Below are 18,301 nucleotides of genomic sequence, written 5' to 3'. Positions count from 1 at the left end.
AGTTCCTGTGGAAAGTTACAGAGCTCAGGCAATAAAGATCAAGACAATGGCCGGGCCTCATGGCTCCCAACAGGCAAGGTTATGGCCGGGCCTTATGGCTCCCGACATCCAACTTTGGAAAATGTCTTTAAAATAATTCTGCTTTCTTGGCTTTGGTTCCCAATTCCAAGCTGCCACGCTGACTTGTATAGACTGAAAAGTCAAAATGAACTTCCACCACTGAGATTCTTCGCTGTTTTATTTGTGTTACTGGTACTGGGTTTTGTTTGTTTGTTTGTGTGTGTTCTTGTGTTTCTCTCTATATGAAATCCAGGATGAGGAAATTGATAACAGCAGTATTGGTGGAGTTTGGCCAGGGACGTGGGGAGTAAATGGGAAGCTAATGATAGGAAGTACAAGGAAGAAGAAAGTGTTATAAGATTGATTGTAGAGACCATTTGCCAACTCTTTTTAAATAAGTTTCAACTATTGAGCTCTATGACATGTGAATTATATGCCAACACAACTTTGAAAGAGATTTTAAAAGATGTAATTTAAGTGGTTGTCTCTAATGGATTTGAGAGAGACGCGAATGTGGTATTAACCAGGAGTTAATTATAAAAGCCATGTGAAAATTAATGACAACCTGAAATAAGGAAGTAGCTGTAGAAATGTTTGAAAAACAGTCAGAAAGGATGAGAGTAAGATACTGTGAGAGATATTATAGAGAACACGGGGTCGGGGGTTGAGGGTTGGAGAGAGAGCGCTAGACTGGAAGTCAAGAGCTCCGCGTCTACTCTTGGTTTTAATTTTCCATTCTTCATGAAGACTACTTAACATTCAGAACTCCAGATTTCTCATCTTTAAAACTTTAGAGTTGGGTAGGATGGTTTTACTGGTTATATCCAGCACCAAGATAATCACGTTTTATATTAGAGCTACAGTACAGTCAACCCCAAAGACGTAGTAGGTGAAGCCTAGATGTAACTTAGGTCACCATGGAGAAAGAAGTTCCGAAGGAGCTATGAACCATCAAAAAACGGATCTTCTCATCTCCCTTCCCTGGGTATGGAAGCCAGGCCACTTCTCATCATAGATGTGTTGCTCAAAGGGGAAAATACAAAAAGAAATAAAGGGAACAGACATTTGAGCAGGGTGCTCCACAAGCAGCCATTTCTGCTATATTTTTTATCCCCAAACAGGCAGATCGTGATTTATGCATCTCTCTAAAGGGTCTCTCTACCCTGTGGTGCCCTCCATGTCTGCTCCAACGTCGTGAGGGAGGAAGCAGCTGAGCAAGCAAGCGCATATGTCTGCTTTCCGTGGGCCGCCCCTCCTGCCGAGAGTGGTGGGGCCACGTGCACTCTGGTGGGCCTTGCAGCAGGTGCACGGCCATTGTTCGTGTTGCCCGGTCCTGCGACAGGAAAAGCTGGGCCAAGGAGGCGGCAGCTGCTCAGCTAAGCTCGGCAATGGGAGCGATTGTCTCTAGATGGCGTCACAGCTGACATCCGACACAAATCATCACTGTTTATGAAGATGCTTTCTCCTGTCACTTGGCATGCCACTGTGGACAAAAAGATGAAAGGGCCAAATGAGGACGGTATTTGCATTGGTTGTGTTCATACCCATCATTTAAAATTTCAAGAAAGCGCAATGCCAAGCGGGTTCATGTGTGCCATGCATTACAGCTTTGAAGCACTCTCCTCGCCAACCCCGTCCCAATAATGAATTGCATTCATTGCTTTATTTACTAATAGAATCCAACTGACCAAGATAGCGTTCTTGGATTCAAGATCTACCGCTAGGGCAGTTCAATCCTGCCCAAATTGATTTCTATTTTATTGTTTTAATATTCAATTTAATATTTAGTCTATTGGTTTAAATTCAATTTTTTACCAGCATCCAGAAATTCAGAACCAAAGTACTATTTTCATTAGCACATATTTAGCAATGCATTGCAAACAATTTTTTCCAGTTTCACTACCTAGGTACCTTAATATTTTATGTTGAAGAAGAGTATAAACTTTTTATTAAGTGGTATTTATACAATCCAAAACAATTTGCAGTGGCTAACATTTCTTCAATATAATAGTGTTTAGTGGACCTACAGTTTTCTGAAATATTTAGTAGAAGAACATAGATTTCTATGCACACACAAGATAAATGGTATGTGATAAATTAGCATACCAGTCTATGCACCGACATATCAGGGAGGATAGGGAGAGTGTCATAGTCTTAGAAGCTAAAATACACATGTTCTTTTCTATTGTGGAGAATCTCAGCACAAGGCATTACAGACTGCAACTTAATGCAGTTAGTAAGACTACCCCAGGAGGAAACACATGGAAAGTAGTATAACTGAAGAGCACTAAAGAACCAAATGTGACTTATGGGAAAGTATAGGGCCAACAACCTGGGCCCCGTCAGGGCAACCTCTCCAAGATGAGGAGGAACAATATGGAAATGAATAAAGCTGAAACCAAAAAAATAACAAAAAACCACAAACTCACTGTGGAAGCACTAGGTGAAATGTCTGTGCATCTGAAAGCTAGATTTCACAGACAATGCCACCTGAAAGCAAGCTGGTGGGGGAATGAATGTGAATTCAACATACCGGCATGAAACAGGGAACCAAGAGAGGTCTGTGGGGCCAGCCACAATCCCAACCACGTGGAGAGTCCTCTCTCCAACCCCCACCCCCAGAAGAATTACCTTCAGAGGGCAGCACTGAAGCTATAGCTCAGGGAGAGGGACTTGTCTGATAGAGCACACAGGGGCAAATGAAGGGGGGGGGAGAGTGTGGAGCACATCCTGACCCACCTAGCACTGAGGACAACATTCCTACTAGAGCAGCCAATGCACAGAGAGGACCATAGGGCCTGCCCCACTACAAGACACAATGTCCTTCACTGACCCATAGTGCTATAGGGGACAACACTGGAGACACAGTGCGGGAATTGTACCCAATCTGACCTTCCCACAGCAAAGTGAAACAATAGAGGTGTATAACAGAACAGCAAGGGGAGCAGAGCAATGAAATCCCTGGGGAATAGCAAAAATAGACTTTGGGTCCAGGCTACGGTACCCCATCAGACCCAACAATCAGACCCTGAATCATTTATAGACTTTTCTTTTTTTGTTGTTGTTTTGTTTTCTTTTCTTCTATCTTATTTTTGTGCATATTATTATTTCTGTAGGTCTATCTAGATAAGATAGGCGGGATAAACAATCTGGAGGAGAAAACAATGGAACCAGTGGTTCCGGGGGCGTCATGCGAGAGTGGTAGGTGGGGGAAAGAAATTGGGTATTAACAAACCCAGGGACAAGGGAACAATAAATGATCTAAAATCAATGGCAAGGAAGGTGCCGGAGGCCTCGTAGGGCTTGATCAGGGTATTATAACCGAGAGGAATCACTGAAACCCAAATGAAGACTGAACATGATAGTGAAACAAGAGGAAAGTAAAAGAAAATAGAGGAAAGAACTGAGAGGCGAAGGGCATTTGTGGAGGTCTAAATACAGGTATGTACCTATATAAATATATGACAATGGGGGAATAGATCTATGTGCATCTATTTATAAGTTTAGTATTAAGGTAGCAGATGGACATTGGGCCTCTCCTCAAGTACTCCCTCAATGCAAGAATACTTTGTTCTATTAACCTGGCATTCCATGATGCTCAACTTCCCGACACGATCACTGAGGACAAGGCAGGTGCATAAGCAAATGTAGTGAAGAAAGCTGATGGTGCCCAGCTATCAAAAGATATAGCATTTGGGGTCTTAAAGGCTTGAAGATATATAAGTGGCCATCCATCTGAGAAGCAACAAAGCCCACATGGAAGAATCCCACCAGCCTGTGTGATCACGAGGTGTCAATAGGATCAGGTACAAGGCATCAAAGACCCAGAACAAAAAATAATATCATTGTGAATGAGGGGAAGTTCAGAGTGGAGACCCAAAGCTCATTTGTAGGCAATTGGACATCCCCTTACAGAAATGCCAACGGGAAGAGACCAGTCAGCCAGGGTGCTTTATAGCAATGATGAAACATACAACTTTCCTCTAGTTCTTTAATGCTTCGTCCTCCCCCCACCCCCTGATGCCCCCTGTCATGACTCCAATTCTACCTTACAAATCCAGCTAGAAGAGAGCATGAACATGCATACAGATAAGAGCTGGAAACACAGGGAATCCAGGACAGACAAACCCCTCAGGACCAATATTGAGAGCGGCCATACTAGGAGGGGAAGGGGAAGGTGGGGGGAAGTAGGGAGGGCCAATCAAAATGATCTACCTATAACCCAGGGGGGTGGCCAACAGAAAAGTTGGGTGAAGGGATACATCGGTCAGTATAAAATATGAAAAAATAATGTCTAAATTATCAAGGGTTCATGAGGGAGGGAAGGTGGAGGAGGGAGGGAAAAAATGAGGAGCTAATACCAAGGCCTCAAGTAGAAAGAAAATGTTTTGAAAATGATGATGGCAACAAATGTACCAATGTGCTTGACCCAATGGATGGGTGTATGGATTGTGGTAAGAGTTGTAAGAACCCCCCCCCCAATTTTTTTATAAAAGAAAATGTGGATGGTCATCTTGCACTGCTAAGACCTGCTTTTCACCAGTTACATAAATACTAGTGCTGGTGGGGAAGTAGGAGTAAGGACCAAGGCCTTCACTAAGGGCCAGTAGGGGTATGGACGGCACTGGGTGAGCTGTCAGCAGAGGAGACACCACGTGTCCATAAAATGTTTGTGCAGTGTTTCAGTGGAAATTTATTATATTTTATTAAAAATACGTTTGTAGTTAGAGATCGCTACAACAACATTTTATTGTAAGTTTCGTTTGCACGTATCAATCTACCTGTCAGGCTAACACGGTGCTAATTTTCTTATTGAACCTTTCAGATGCTGTCGCGGGAGCCGTCATTATCCAGGTACAGGATGCCTCAATTACGTGCTTTGCTGTCTCTGTGTGCTCCCTGCAGCTCTGCTGCTTCTGCTGCTGCGCTCTTTGTAGAGCCTCTGCCTTTTACAGATTTTACAGTGTTTTAGCCTCAGTATTGTGGCAAATAGTAGTTGTGAACTTTTATCACTACATTTTTTTTAAATGAAGCAGTAATGAAATCAAACTCAAACCAATGTCATTGCTCCTGAGTCACTACCATTATGGAGTTTGTAGGTGAAAAAAACTAGAACACACATTGTTTGCCAAACATCATCTTCAAAAAGAGAACATAGAGTCGTATTCAAGCCCACCTCCAGGAAGAATGCCTACCTTATCACACATACCTGTTTCCATTTATTTCCCTATCTTTATTTTCCAACTCTAGTTTTCTTAATTTATTTTATATTTATTTTGTGTTATCAGACTGTGTATATCTTTTTCTGATTCATGATGCAGCCATGTACTTCAGGGTAAACCTGTGCTTTATAGCATTTTGAATAGTTGATTTTTCTTAAGTAGACCACCAGGTTATTAGGCTACGTTCTCTAGAGAAGCAAGACCAGTGATACTTATATGGGTATATAAAGAAATAAATTTATATCAAGTAAGCTCACAAAGTTGTAGAAGTGGGTAAGTCTCGTTCAGTTCAAGTCAAATCTTAAGTCATAGAGTTTTCCTAATTCATGTAGTTCCTGGGGCTGAAGAAGCAGGAAACAGGAAGGTCACGAGGCATTCAGTGAAGGCAGAGGCAGGTAAATCAAAGGTAAGCAGGTCAGGCTTATGACTGCAGAGTTGAATGAATCCAAGTTTGGCTGGCAATATGGCAGGTTCCTGATAACTCCCAGGGCCAGCAGACAATATGGCAGGGAATTGACTCAAGTTCAAAGAATTAAAGGTCCATGAGACAGGTGCAGGATCAAGGCCAGCAAAAAAGACAAGCCTTACTACATAGTCTACTTAAATAGGAATAAACCACACCCCCACTGTGACTTCTTACCAATCAAATCAAGACCTGATGGTAAAGAATAACACTTTAACCTTCCCACAACTGCTTGGCTGATTACAGCAGATCCCATCACGAAGCTGATTACATTTTGTTAGATCACATCAAGAGGGAGTCTTCAACTGCCAAACTACTGAGAATCTTGGCCTAGCCAAGTTGACACAAAGCCTATCACCCAAGCCTTTCTTCTGAAGCACCTCTGACTGGTCTCCAACTTCCAATTTTTTGTATAATAGCTGAGGGTGTTAACTGTTTGCACTATTCAGAGACTCCGGGCATTCTAATAGACTTCCCTGAGTCTTTCTCTTTGTTTTATTAAGCAGATTACAAATAAAAATGCATCATATTTTTATCTCAGTCAATGCATATCAGTATACTTGTCAGTATAAAAGGGAAAGCACTTCCTTGTAAATATCTACAAGTAAAAACAAACAAAACCATAAAAGTAGGAATAAAGTAAACATGAAGACTACTAAATAAAGTAAAAGAATCCCTAATATGAGTGAATTTTAAATAAATGTAATGTAGACATTTTAAACTAAACAATCTCCAAATACCAATGAAAGGCAAATTGTGTCATATTTCATGTGCCCTTCTCTTATAAGCCCTTTAGAATCTGTGTCTTTAGGGGTGTTGCTTTCACTTTAATGGTTACACTTTGGAGACAGGTGATGCTGTGTTGAATCTCCATGGCTAAGTGTTTGATTTATTATTGATTGGGGAATGTTATGTATATGAAATAAAAAAGAAAGAAATGAAACAACAGTTGGGTAGCAGTAAAATCTGAGGGTAAGAGTTCAGATGAAATTAAATATGCCCTGCAACTACTAGAAACACATGAACATTTAAAAACATAAATGCTCTTAGAAAAAGTTCAAAAAGTGGAGTTTCACATGTCTGGGAAAAGAAATCAATCATTTTATTTCAATATAGCCTATATCGAGGTATCATGTGTAATTTTACACTTACCAAAAAGAAACATCATTACCTTGGCTAGAACCCAACAGAATCCAAAGAGCGCCATAGGGTTGATGAAAGGGCAGGAGGATTGCATCTGGGAGAGAGATTAGGAGAAATTAATGTGTTCAACAAGGAGGAAAAGCAAAGAGGGGTACTAACCAAGCAAACTTTAGAGAATTGATGTCCGTGAAGCGCCAGGATCTTTTGGGGACCCACACAAGGTTCTAATTTCCCTAAATATTAGAAGAATAAGAAAGTAGTAATGAATCCAACTTGGATTATACATGGGTAAGTCAAAAAGTATTGCTATAAAACCATAGAAACCTTTGCTAACCAAAGATATCAAAGCGAGAAGTTATTGTTTCTCAGCAGATCCTACATGTCAGTCTTTACTCTTTTACAGGAACCGTCTCTTTCTCTGGAATCTTTCGCCACAGAAGGCTGCACTCGTTGATCTGCACCACAGCAAAATGGCAGTTTGGGCATTCTCGAAACGATTTAAACCATGTTCTTTTTCTTTGTTCTTCAATTTGAGGAACAAAAAGCAATGTGCAGGGGCAAAGTCAGGGCTGCACAGGGCCTGGAGTCCATGTCCCCGTGAAATTCTCACCAAGAGTCCCTGCTAGCCTCACAGAATGTGCAGGTCACCGTCATGATGAAAGACAGTCTTCAACATAAATACAGTTCTCCATTTTCTTACATTTCTTTCTACTAAAGTGCCAGGATCACTTGATGTCCTTAACGAAAATCAATTAAGGTTATCCTTTTTGGGGTCCCTCAAACAGTTCCATCACCTTTTTCCCCCTGAGTTGATGACTCCTTTTAAAAAATCATTTTACTGGAGGCTCATACAACTCTTATCACAATCCACACACACATATGTTATGTCAAGCATTTTTGTACATTGGTTGCCATCATCATTTTCAAAACATTTTCTTTCTATTTGAGTCCTTGGTACCAGCTCATTTCACCCCCCCCCCTCCCTCCCTCCCTCATGAACTCTTGAAAATTTATAAATTATTATTTTTTTCATGTCTTACAACAATCGCTGTCTCCCTTCACCCACTTTTCTGTTGTTCGTGCCCCTGGAAGGGGGTTACTTGTCGATCATTGTTATCGGTTTCCCCTTTCTCCCCTACCTTCTCCCTACCCTACTCTCATTATTGGTCCAGAGGGGTTTATCTGTCCTGGATTCCCTGTGTTTTGAGCACTTGTCTGTAACAGTGCGCACGCTCTGGTCTAGCTGAATTTGTAAGGTAGAATTGGGGTCATGATAGTGGGGAGGAGGAAGCATTAAAGAACTAGAGAAAAGTTGTATGTTTCATCAGTGCTGTACTGTACCCTGACTGGCTCATCTCTTCCTGTGGCCCTTCTGTGAGGGGATGTCCAATTGTCTATATTTGGACTTTGAGTCTCCACTCTGCCCTTCTGCTCATTCACATCAATATGATTTTTTGTTCTGGTGCCTGATACCTGATCCCATCGATACCTCCTGATCACACAGTCTGGTATGCTTCTTCCATGTGGGCTTTGTTGCTTCTCATCGAGATGGCCACTTGTTTATCTTCAAACCTTTAAAGCTTCAGATGCTATATCTTTTGATAGCTGGGCACCATCAGCTTTCTTCGCCACATTTGCTTATGCACTCATTTTGTCTTCAGTGATTGCATTGGGAAGTTGAGCATCACAGAAGGCCAGGTTAATAGAACAAAGTGTTCTTTGATTGAGGAAGTACTTGAGTAGAGGCTGTCCATTTTTACTCTCCCACATAGAAGGTGAAAATATACCTTTGCGGTATAATTATGCCTTTAGGATATAACCACCAATGTCCCTTAATATTTCAGAAATGCTGGATCGAAGTAAGCTCCCTGGAAGGTTGCTGGGTGTCAGGCAGAGCTGATCACTGTGGCTTCCAGGAAGTCATCCAAAACTGAAACTAAGAGAGAGAGAAGCTCATCAAAAACAGAAATGTCAGCAGCTGGGGAACTCACCATATTCTTCATCTATAAAAGTTCAGTGGCATTTTCTTCAACTCCATATAGGTGGGGCGTGTTCAATAATAAACTCATGATTACAAAAATATTCTGAATCAGAGTTTATTTTATTTCACTTACAGGTGGTAAATCTTTAACTCAAAAAAATTTTTTAAGTAGTTGACCAATGCCACGTAATGAGGATGGTCTGATATTCACACTTAGATTTGCTATCCAGTCACCTAAGTTCCTTCTCTTTCCAACTTAGGGCAGCATCATCATACAAGCCTGGAAAATGCTAAAAGGAGCATTATTTCCACCCAAACCCATACTTACCCCTACTTACCATCTTGCCATCAAGACCCTGATTGAGTTCATCAACTAATATCCATTTAGATTTGTCAGTTAGACCTTAAGCCTACACTCATATCTATGCCACCTACATTGGCAAGTCCAAATTCTCTTTTATTTTCCCTGTTCCAAGAATAGCTGGGGGTTTTCTTTGAATAAACCTTCTGAGCCGGCTCTTAGGATAGGCTGCCCCCCATTGGCAGGAAGTTATGAGACGAATGATGTTCTGAGACATCTCCTCTCGCACATGCATGCACTTTTGAGGGGCGCGGTGGAGGAGTGATGATAGGTGCTAAAAGATTGTTTTCAAATAAGCATATCTATTTAAAACCAGTTTTCTGAAACAGAGCACAATATTGGCAATTTATATTTTGATATAAGAACGTTATGGAATTTATTCTAGGAAAGAAATCTCCAGGGAGTTGATAGATGTATTTGTGGATTGTCACATTCCTTGGCATCTCTTACTGTGTTCTTGGAATCATAAAATTGGGGGAAGTGACTTTTTCATTAAAAGAAATGGAGAAATTTTCATTCTACAGAATTCATCTTAGGAAGGACATTGCATATTTATAGGGAAAGAAGTATGTGGATGAACTGCTTAGTATGGAGGATATAATCCCAAAGGGTCAACACGACAATTGGGTCTTGTCACCTGGAGGGCTCTTTGCCATGCTGGGGCCAAACATGTGATGTTTGGACTGGAAGCTGGGCAGAGTTGAATGGTTGTGTGAGAGAGGGTGACATGATTTGAGGTTTTTAGGGGATGATGAAGAATGAGAGCTGAAAATCCAGCAAGGATAATTAAAGGGGATTGTGGAAACCCTGAAGCGGGTGGGGTCGGGGGTGGTACCACAGCAGGGAGCTTGAGAGAAGATTATATATTTTTGAACATAATTTTCAGCTCTTTGCCATAAAATTTGCAAAGCAAACCTCCCTTTTCTCCCCCTTCAAAATCTTCAATAAATTCTACAAATCTCAATAATGATTTGAAAGGATTGATTCTTTTCAAGAAACTCCAAAAGGCGCTGAGTTATGAATCAGGGTTGGCCCAGAGGAAACCCAGAGACTACAAACCAGAGGCAGAAACATCTGGGTTCCATTGACGTTTTACTCCAAAGGCAGTAACACATGCTGGGAAACGCAAATGTGCCCACATTCCTACCCCATATTGAATATTAAAGGAATTCGGTGTTTCTGATGGAAAGTGCTTACAAAGTAAAGGTATCTTTATCTCTAATATGCTGAGAATGACAACAACAAAAATACACTATATAATTTCACGTGTATTGATTTTTAAGCCTCAATGTCATGGAGACTGACTAGGAAACCTACTGTCCAGCCTTCATTTTGACATAAGCCGGGGTTGTAGGGTTTTAGCTGTGTGAATCCAGCGATTCCGATCAGTGTCCTTGTCTTCATTCCTACACTAATGAAGATTACCCACCACCCACTGTCACCAAGTCCATTCCAACACACAGCAAACATTTACAGTGTTTTCAGCGCTCCGTGGGAGCAGACGGCTTCATCCTTCTCCAGGGAGCAACTGGTGCATTTGAATTGCCAACCTTTCCTTTAGCAAGCAGTCCAATGTTTGCCTCATGGCACTCCCAGAGCTCCTTTCGCACTGGTGATAGGAGATGTTCGTTTATTATTAACCTTTTGGAGGAACAAATGCTCTGAACTGAATTGTGATATGACTGGGATGGAGTTCCCCTATGGGGCTGGGCCTGAGTCACAGCCCATCAGTGTGATGTGCCAGTGTTTTCCACACTTGCTTCTATTATTTAGCAGTACATGTTCTCAATCAAGTGGTATATAAAAATGAAAGCTATTTATTTAGTTCATCACATTGTCCTTAAAAATACAGCATATTTGGGAAGGGAGGATGGGTCAAAAACACTCTCAAGAGGTACACTCTGCAAAGGAAACAGTAAATAACCACAGCAATTGAGTGGAGGCTGACAACAGGGCAGAGTGGGTCTGCTCCTCTGCAACTTTATGAACCCAGACGTCATCTTCTCTCACTGAGAGGCTGCTGGGTTCAAACTACAGACTGGTTCGCAGCCTAATGCTTAATCCACTGCGCCACCAGGACTCCCAAGCCATTAATGACGACATGGGATCTTGGTAGTCCACGTGTTCCTAGCCCCTTCTTGTCTCACATGACTGATCATATTGAGACTCCCTTTGAGTCTCCGCCTCCTTTCTCTGACACAGCAGCCAACACGACAGTTGAGCGTTAGCACTGTAATCCCTGGAGCGTTGTTTGCTTTCCTGCAATGACCTGGAACCAGTAGATCACATTTAATGAGCACATTGTTGGCAGAACACACTAAAGAGAAGTTGTCAAAACCAAGTGATTGGAGATTTAGATTTAGCATTTAATTACATGAGCAACTTCCAAGAGTTACCATAAGTAGAGTATACCTCCGTATAACCCACGAAGTCCAAGTCTATTCAAAGCAAGAGAACAAAAGATCTTTTTAGTGAACTTTTGAAATCATAGATTACCCATTTTGTCAACAAGCATTTTCAAATGAGATATAAAAAAATCTTGTCCGGTAATAAATATCTGAAAGTTCCTAAATGGCATGCTACTTCTGCTAAAAACCAAAGAGGTGTGAATTATTGTAGTAGGCCAACACTGAACCTACTATACCACTAGGACATTTCTGTTTAGCCTAGAGTCTTTCAAATGGATAGAACAAAACCCATCCCAACCCTATTCACTGCTATCAACCCCCCTTTCTGTGAAGTCCCCACTACGTTCTGTGAAGTTCACCACTTTCTCTCTCTCTCTCTGTGTGTGTGTGTGTGTGTGTGTGTGTGAGAGAGAGAGAGAGAGAGAGAGAGAGAGAGAGAGAGAGAGAGAGAGAAAGAGTTGTAAAAATGTGAACTTTGACCCCCTTTTAGAACTCTTCCAATTCCAGGACTTGCTCAACAAAGCACGAATCCCCAGTGTCTTCAACCTGACTTGTCCCATGTGGAAATACACATTGGGGTTCCAGACACACTGAGCTAATGAGTGAGTAGACACTATTGTGCTATCTAAACTAACCCCGTGTGACATGGCTGCACCTGCCTTACTTTATTGAATAACCAGAACCTTTATCTAAAATAGATAATGTCAACTTAATCTCCCTGCCATTGAGTCACTGCTGATGCACAGCGTCCTTGTAAGACAGGGGAGAATTGCCCCCCATGAGTTTCTGAGCCTGTAAATCTGGACAGGAGTAGAAAGCCTCATCTCTCCCTCACTGAGTGGCTGGTGTTTTCGAACTGCTGAGCTTAAGATTAGGGATCCAATGTGGAACCCACTACACCACCAGGAGATGCTTGTGGCAACTTTCTATATGCGAAAATGAAATGTCACCTGGTCCGGTGCCATCTTCATGATCACTGCTGTATGTGAGTCCAAAGTTGTGGGCCAATACATCTCAAGGAGAATTGCCTGCATATCCAATGACCGATCTCCCACACTAAACCTGATTTCCTTGATTTATTTTACTGTTTTTCACAACAAGGTTGTCACCTCGGTGACAATATTATAGAGACATTTTTCTATAATAATTTCAGCCCCAACATTTTCATAAGAAAAGTGAGGTTTTGTACCGAGTCTCCAAATCGACTGTTGACATTAGTGAAGCTCACCAAGTAAGTGGAGCTTTCTCACTTGCCAGATGGAAGCACACATATAGCCCGATAGCTTCACAAGTATCACACTGTATTCGCCAACCATACAAGCTCTGCAAACATTGGACAGGGTCGTCTCTTGCTACCTGATAGCAATGTTTGAAATGTACTTATCCAGATAAGAAGGACAAGGGCTGTTTGAAAATATTTCTCAAAAGAGATGTCAAAAGTGTTTTTACCAACCTAGTCATCCTTCTTTGTTCTGGGGAGATGCTGCCAATGCTGAGTCTGTAAGTTATAATAGTGTGTGTGTGTGTGCGTGTGTGTGTTAAAGTCGGTTTCTTCAGGATATATAATAAGGAAAAAGGAAGAATACTTTTAGAAGAGCTATTAGAGCCATGGACAAGCACAGTTTTTATAATAACTGTCCTAATAGACTTACAGTGTTAGTTAATAGACTTATAGTGTTAGTGTGATCACTTTGTATCAGTCTCTAGGAGTCTTCTCTGCCCACAACGGAAACCAAGTGCTTTCAAGTTGACTTGTGACCCCAGGTGGGTGACCCTATGTGTGTCTCAGTAGAAAGTGCTCCACAGATTTTCTAATGACCATTTTCAGAAGCATATCATGAGCCCTTTCTTCCGAGATGCTTCTGGGAAGATTCAAGTGTCCAGCCTTTCGGTTCTGAGCATTGCAAAGAGCCTTCCAGGGGGCAAGACCCAATTGTATTGTTGACCTTCAGGATTTCATCCTCCACACTAAGCATGAAATCTCCTGCCAGGGAAGGAATTGACCAAGTGCCCGAGCTGTGGGTGGGCTAGCACACTCTGTAACTTCCATTTACTGAAAGCTTTCTGAAAGAGCAATTTTGTTCTTAAATTTGGGCTGCCTAGTCTGGTGGCTGCTTTATACTTTATAGTTTAATATAGTCCAATGAGATTTCATCCGGGCCTGAGGTTCACTTTCTCTGCTCCCTCTTTAGCTTTGCTTACTTTGGGGTCTAGAGCTGGATACTGAGCCTGTACAATTTCCTTGAACTGCTTCTTGAGCAAGTCCTTGTGAGGGGAAGAGGCCCAGCAGAAGTGCTTTGCTCTCACCTGCTTAATTGGCCCTAGATTGAGCCAGCGTCGAGGTGCATACTGCCCTGGACATCAGAAGCAGCTAGCATCACACACCTCACCAAAGAGAAGCAGCTCCAGCCATCCTATTCCAAATCCAAACTCACTGCCCTTGAGTTGATTGCCACTCACAGGGGCTTGCCAGGGCAGGGTGGAGCTCCCCCTGTGGTTTTGTGAGACTACTGTCAAAGCTGGAGGTTCTGAACTAGGAGCCTGTGGTTAGCAGTCCGACAGCACCAGAGGTGAGTTAATGAAATATTTTTTACCAACGATAGCCGATAATCTTAAGTTGATCATTTTATATGGCCCATAAATAATGCCATCGATATCCAAATGGCCCTTGGCAGAATCAAAGGGTGAGCAAGGAGTCCATGATGGGGAGGGAGAAGCTGTGGATTTGATTTCTGTCTTGGGAGATGGAGTGCAAAGCCCTGGGAGGAAAGCTTGATGTGGAGTCCGATTGTGGATGACGTTTGTAGGATGAGGCCGGGGTGCTGCCGAGAGGTCGATGAGGAGAGATCAAGTAGATGCTTGATTATATGGGTCTGCCTGCAACTCACAATCATGTTCCAAGCTAGTGATTTAAATTTGGGAGGTTGGGTATTTTTTGCAAAGGGATGCGACTGGATAAATATGATGAGCAAATAAAAAGAGGAAAAGGAAGGGGACTGAGCCTACAGACACACACCAGTTAGTAGCCCGTGCAGAAAGAGAAAGGAGCAGCTGGCATATGCGCATGAAAACATAAGGGAGACTGGGTCAGAAGCAAAAGGAAAGCAGGTCCTTAGGAGGGAGTGCTGGCTCTTGAAAGCCACTGCCAACTAAAGACGCTTACTCCTTTTCAGAGGAGACAGCCGCCACATCTCAAGGGTTTAAGAGAATCAACGTTTATTCTGTTCACATTCCACATGGATGGAGTTTGGGTCTCTCACTTCTAAGAGGTACTGGGGGATCATGCGGCTTTCTTTTTGTGGTCCTACCATCTTGCCGTTTCAAAGTTTCTCACCATCATTCCTGTGGCAGACAAGAGGGAGAGAATGTGGGGAAAGTCACACCCGTGTCATTCAGAAATGGCACATGGCACTTACATCCCACTCTCAAAACCACCCAGGACAAATGCAAGTGCAAGGGAGGGTGGGAAATATTGAGAACAAAAGCACCCCAGTGAGCATTTAGAATCTACATATATCGTCACATTTACAGTCTTGATGTTTGGGATTTTTAATTTGCCACCGTGAGTTTTCATTTAGATTCTGATTCTGGAATCTTGAAATCCCTTGCTAGCTTCAAGTTACTTGACAATTTGGTCGCATTGTTATTATTTAAAGGAGTACAGTTCCCATGGACAATATTGTTTATTTTATGAGCCAGTCTATGATTTGGGTACAAGGTGATTTCTTTTTTTAATAGTGTGCAAACATAGCTTCCCCAATTAAGTGCGTAGAGGTAGCCCACTCCACAAGGGAACCTCCTGTCTGAAGACACGTAGCTTTACTAACTCCATTGCCTGGGAATTCCACAATTCTATCTGGAGTATGCGTTGGTTCTTCTTCTTCTTCTTCTTCTTCTTCTTCTTCTTCTTCTTCTTCTTCTTCTTCTTCTTCTTCTTCTTCTTCTTCAGCTACTGCTGCTGCTGCTTCAGCTGCTCTGACACTCCTCTGCTATTTGCAGTTAGCCATTCAACATGTGCCTGACAGTGGCACCAGTTATTGCCTGTTGCACAGGAGGACTGACTTGTGGAAGATGGCAGATAGGGAAAAACAAATTATGGAAGAATCCAGGTTTTTGTATTGCAGCTTTCTGTCTCTTGGGTCTAGTATGCAGGATCTTGGTATCCAAAAGACTTCATTCATTCCTGACTCTTCTTTCTTAAGAGTAGTGAGATCCTCCCACTTGCTTCTGCTGTGGTTCATTTTCTATCAACCCGCCAACTTTGAGTTGATTCTGACTCATCGCAACTCAAGTCTGCAAATATGTATGGGAACAGATAGTCTCCTCTTTTCTCGGATTGCCTGGTATAGCCACTAGGATAGCAAAATTGTCTAATTCTCTCATTAGAGTTCCAAGGTTTTACAAACACAATGAATCCTATTAGCAAGGACTATAATCAAAATTATGAAATCCTATTAGCATCTCCCCTCACCTTCTATTATGCAACTCCACTAGGGCAGGAGAAATACACTGACTCTACATGGTCCCGCTTAGTCTTCTGGTGGGAATTGCAAAGACTGTGGCTAACAGACAGCACCACAAGAGACCTCTGGAGTGGGCTAAGCTCCAAGTTTAAAGGCTCACCTCAAGGCAACTGTCTCAGGGGATTCTCTAGTTTTGACTCATGTACTAAGCCTGGGCTTTCCCCCCAACACCCACCCTCTACCACCACAAGACTGGAGATATTGTTTCTATTTTTATCCTATTCTACTCAGAGCTATCTATTATGTCTCTGGTCAGAAGGGCTGTTAGTGGTATAGGGGTAGCATCTAGTTCTGGTTACCTGCAATATTTGTGATTATTATGAATATCTGAGGCAGGGCATACACTTTCATTAAGAATAAGTAACTTTAATATCTAAATGTGTTGTCATGTAGTTATCCAGAAGGAAGAAGGTGGCCTCGGAAGGAGGAGGCATTGGCGTGGAGGAAAGAAGAGTAGGGACGCGCAGAAATCTGTCCTGCATGCCTCCAGCCCTAAGGGTGAGGACTCACTTCTCCAGACAGACACACCAGCCCGTCTTCACAGGTGTCACAGAGCTGTGCTTCACAGGGCTTTCAGTGTCTGGTCGCCAAAAGCAGACCACCAGGCCTTTCTTCTGAGACACCTCTGGGTGGACTTGACTCTCTCACACACTTGGCTGTTAGCCATTTGGATCACCCAGTAATTCCATAGGTAGGTAAGCAGCCAATCCACCAACCAAGCAACCAAACATAAATATAAACAACCCAAACCCACTCCCATCACATCAGTCGCAACACATAACAACCCTCTAAGGTGTTTCCAAGGCTAACTATTTGGGGAGCAGATAACGTCATATAGTCTCATGGAGAGGTAGGTGGGTCGTTTTGAACTGCCAAATTTGCAGTTAGCAATTCAACATGTACCTGACAGCAGCACCAGTTATAGCCTGTTGCACATGAGGACAGATTTGTGGAAGACGGAGGACAGGTAAAGAGTAAGTTGTGGCAGAACTCAACCATCACGAAGGAAGTGAGCTCAAAGTCCTTGGTTCCTCTAACTTAGCAGAATTTCAATTCACTGCTTATCAACATCTGAGGACATGGTGTGTACTCTGTGAGGGACAGGAAAGCACCAGGGAGACACCTCTATTTGTTCCTTCTTTTAAAAATCTTTTTCCATTAGCAACCTTTTATTCCAGCCCAGTAGCCCCCCCAAAAAATGTTGTTGATTTTTCTTTCTTCTATTTTAAAATTTTGAACAAATCATTTTATTTGGGGGTACTTACAGCTCTTGTAACAATCCATACAACAATTGTATCAAGTACAATTTTTTTGTATGTTGCCATCATTGTTTTCAAAACATTTCTTTCTACTTGAGCCTCTGGTATCCACTCCTCTTTTTTCCTCTCCCTCTCCACCCCTGACTCTATGAACCCTTGATAAATGATAAATTATCATTATTTTTATATCTTACACCATCCACTGTCTCCCTTCACCCACATTTCTGTTGTTCATTTCCCTGGGGGTTGGGGGTGGGGGTAGTTAACATCAATCCCTGCAATCAGTTCCCCCCTTCTCCCCTACCTTCCCATACCCTCATGGTATCTCTACTCCCATTACTGCGGGGTTTATCTGTCCTGGATTCCATGTGTCAAGAGCTCTTACCTGTACCAGTGTACATGCTCCAGTCTAGCCGGGTTTGTAAGATAGAAATGGGGTCATGATAGTGGGGAGACAGGTGGGATGGGGTGGAGGAAGCATTAAAGAACTAGAGGAATGTTGTGTGTTTCATCAGTACTATACTACTCTGGCTGATTTATCTCTTCCTTGTGACCCTTCTGTGAAGGGATGTTCAATTGTCTACAATGGACTTCGGGTCTCCACTCCAGTGGGCTTTGTTGCTTCCTTGCTAGATGACCACTTGTTAAACTGCAAGCCTTTAAGATCCAAGATGCTATATCTTGGAATAGCCGGGCACCATCAGCTTTCTTAATCACATTTGCTTATGCACCCATTTTGTCTTCAGCGATCCTGTCCAGAAGGTGAGAGAATGCCAAGTGAGAATGCCATGCCAGCTTATTAAAACAAAGTGTTTGTGTATTGAGGGAGGACTTGAGCAGCACAATATCCATATGCTTCCTTAACACTTAACATAAAAATA

This window comes from Tenrec ecaudatus, chromosome 7, assembly GCF_050624435.1.
Source record: "Tenrec ecaudatus isolate mTenEca1 chromosome 7, mTenEca1.hap1, whole genome shotgun sequence".
NCBI lineage: Eukaryota > Metazoa > Chordata > Mammalia > Afrosoricida > Tenrecidae > Tenrec > Tenrec ecaudatus.
The sequence above is the reverse complement of the archived record's forward strand: the minus strand, read 5'-3'. Positions refer to the sequence as shown.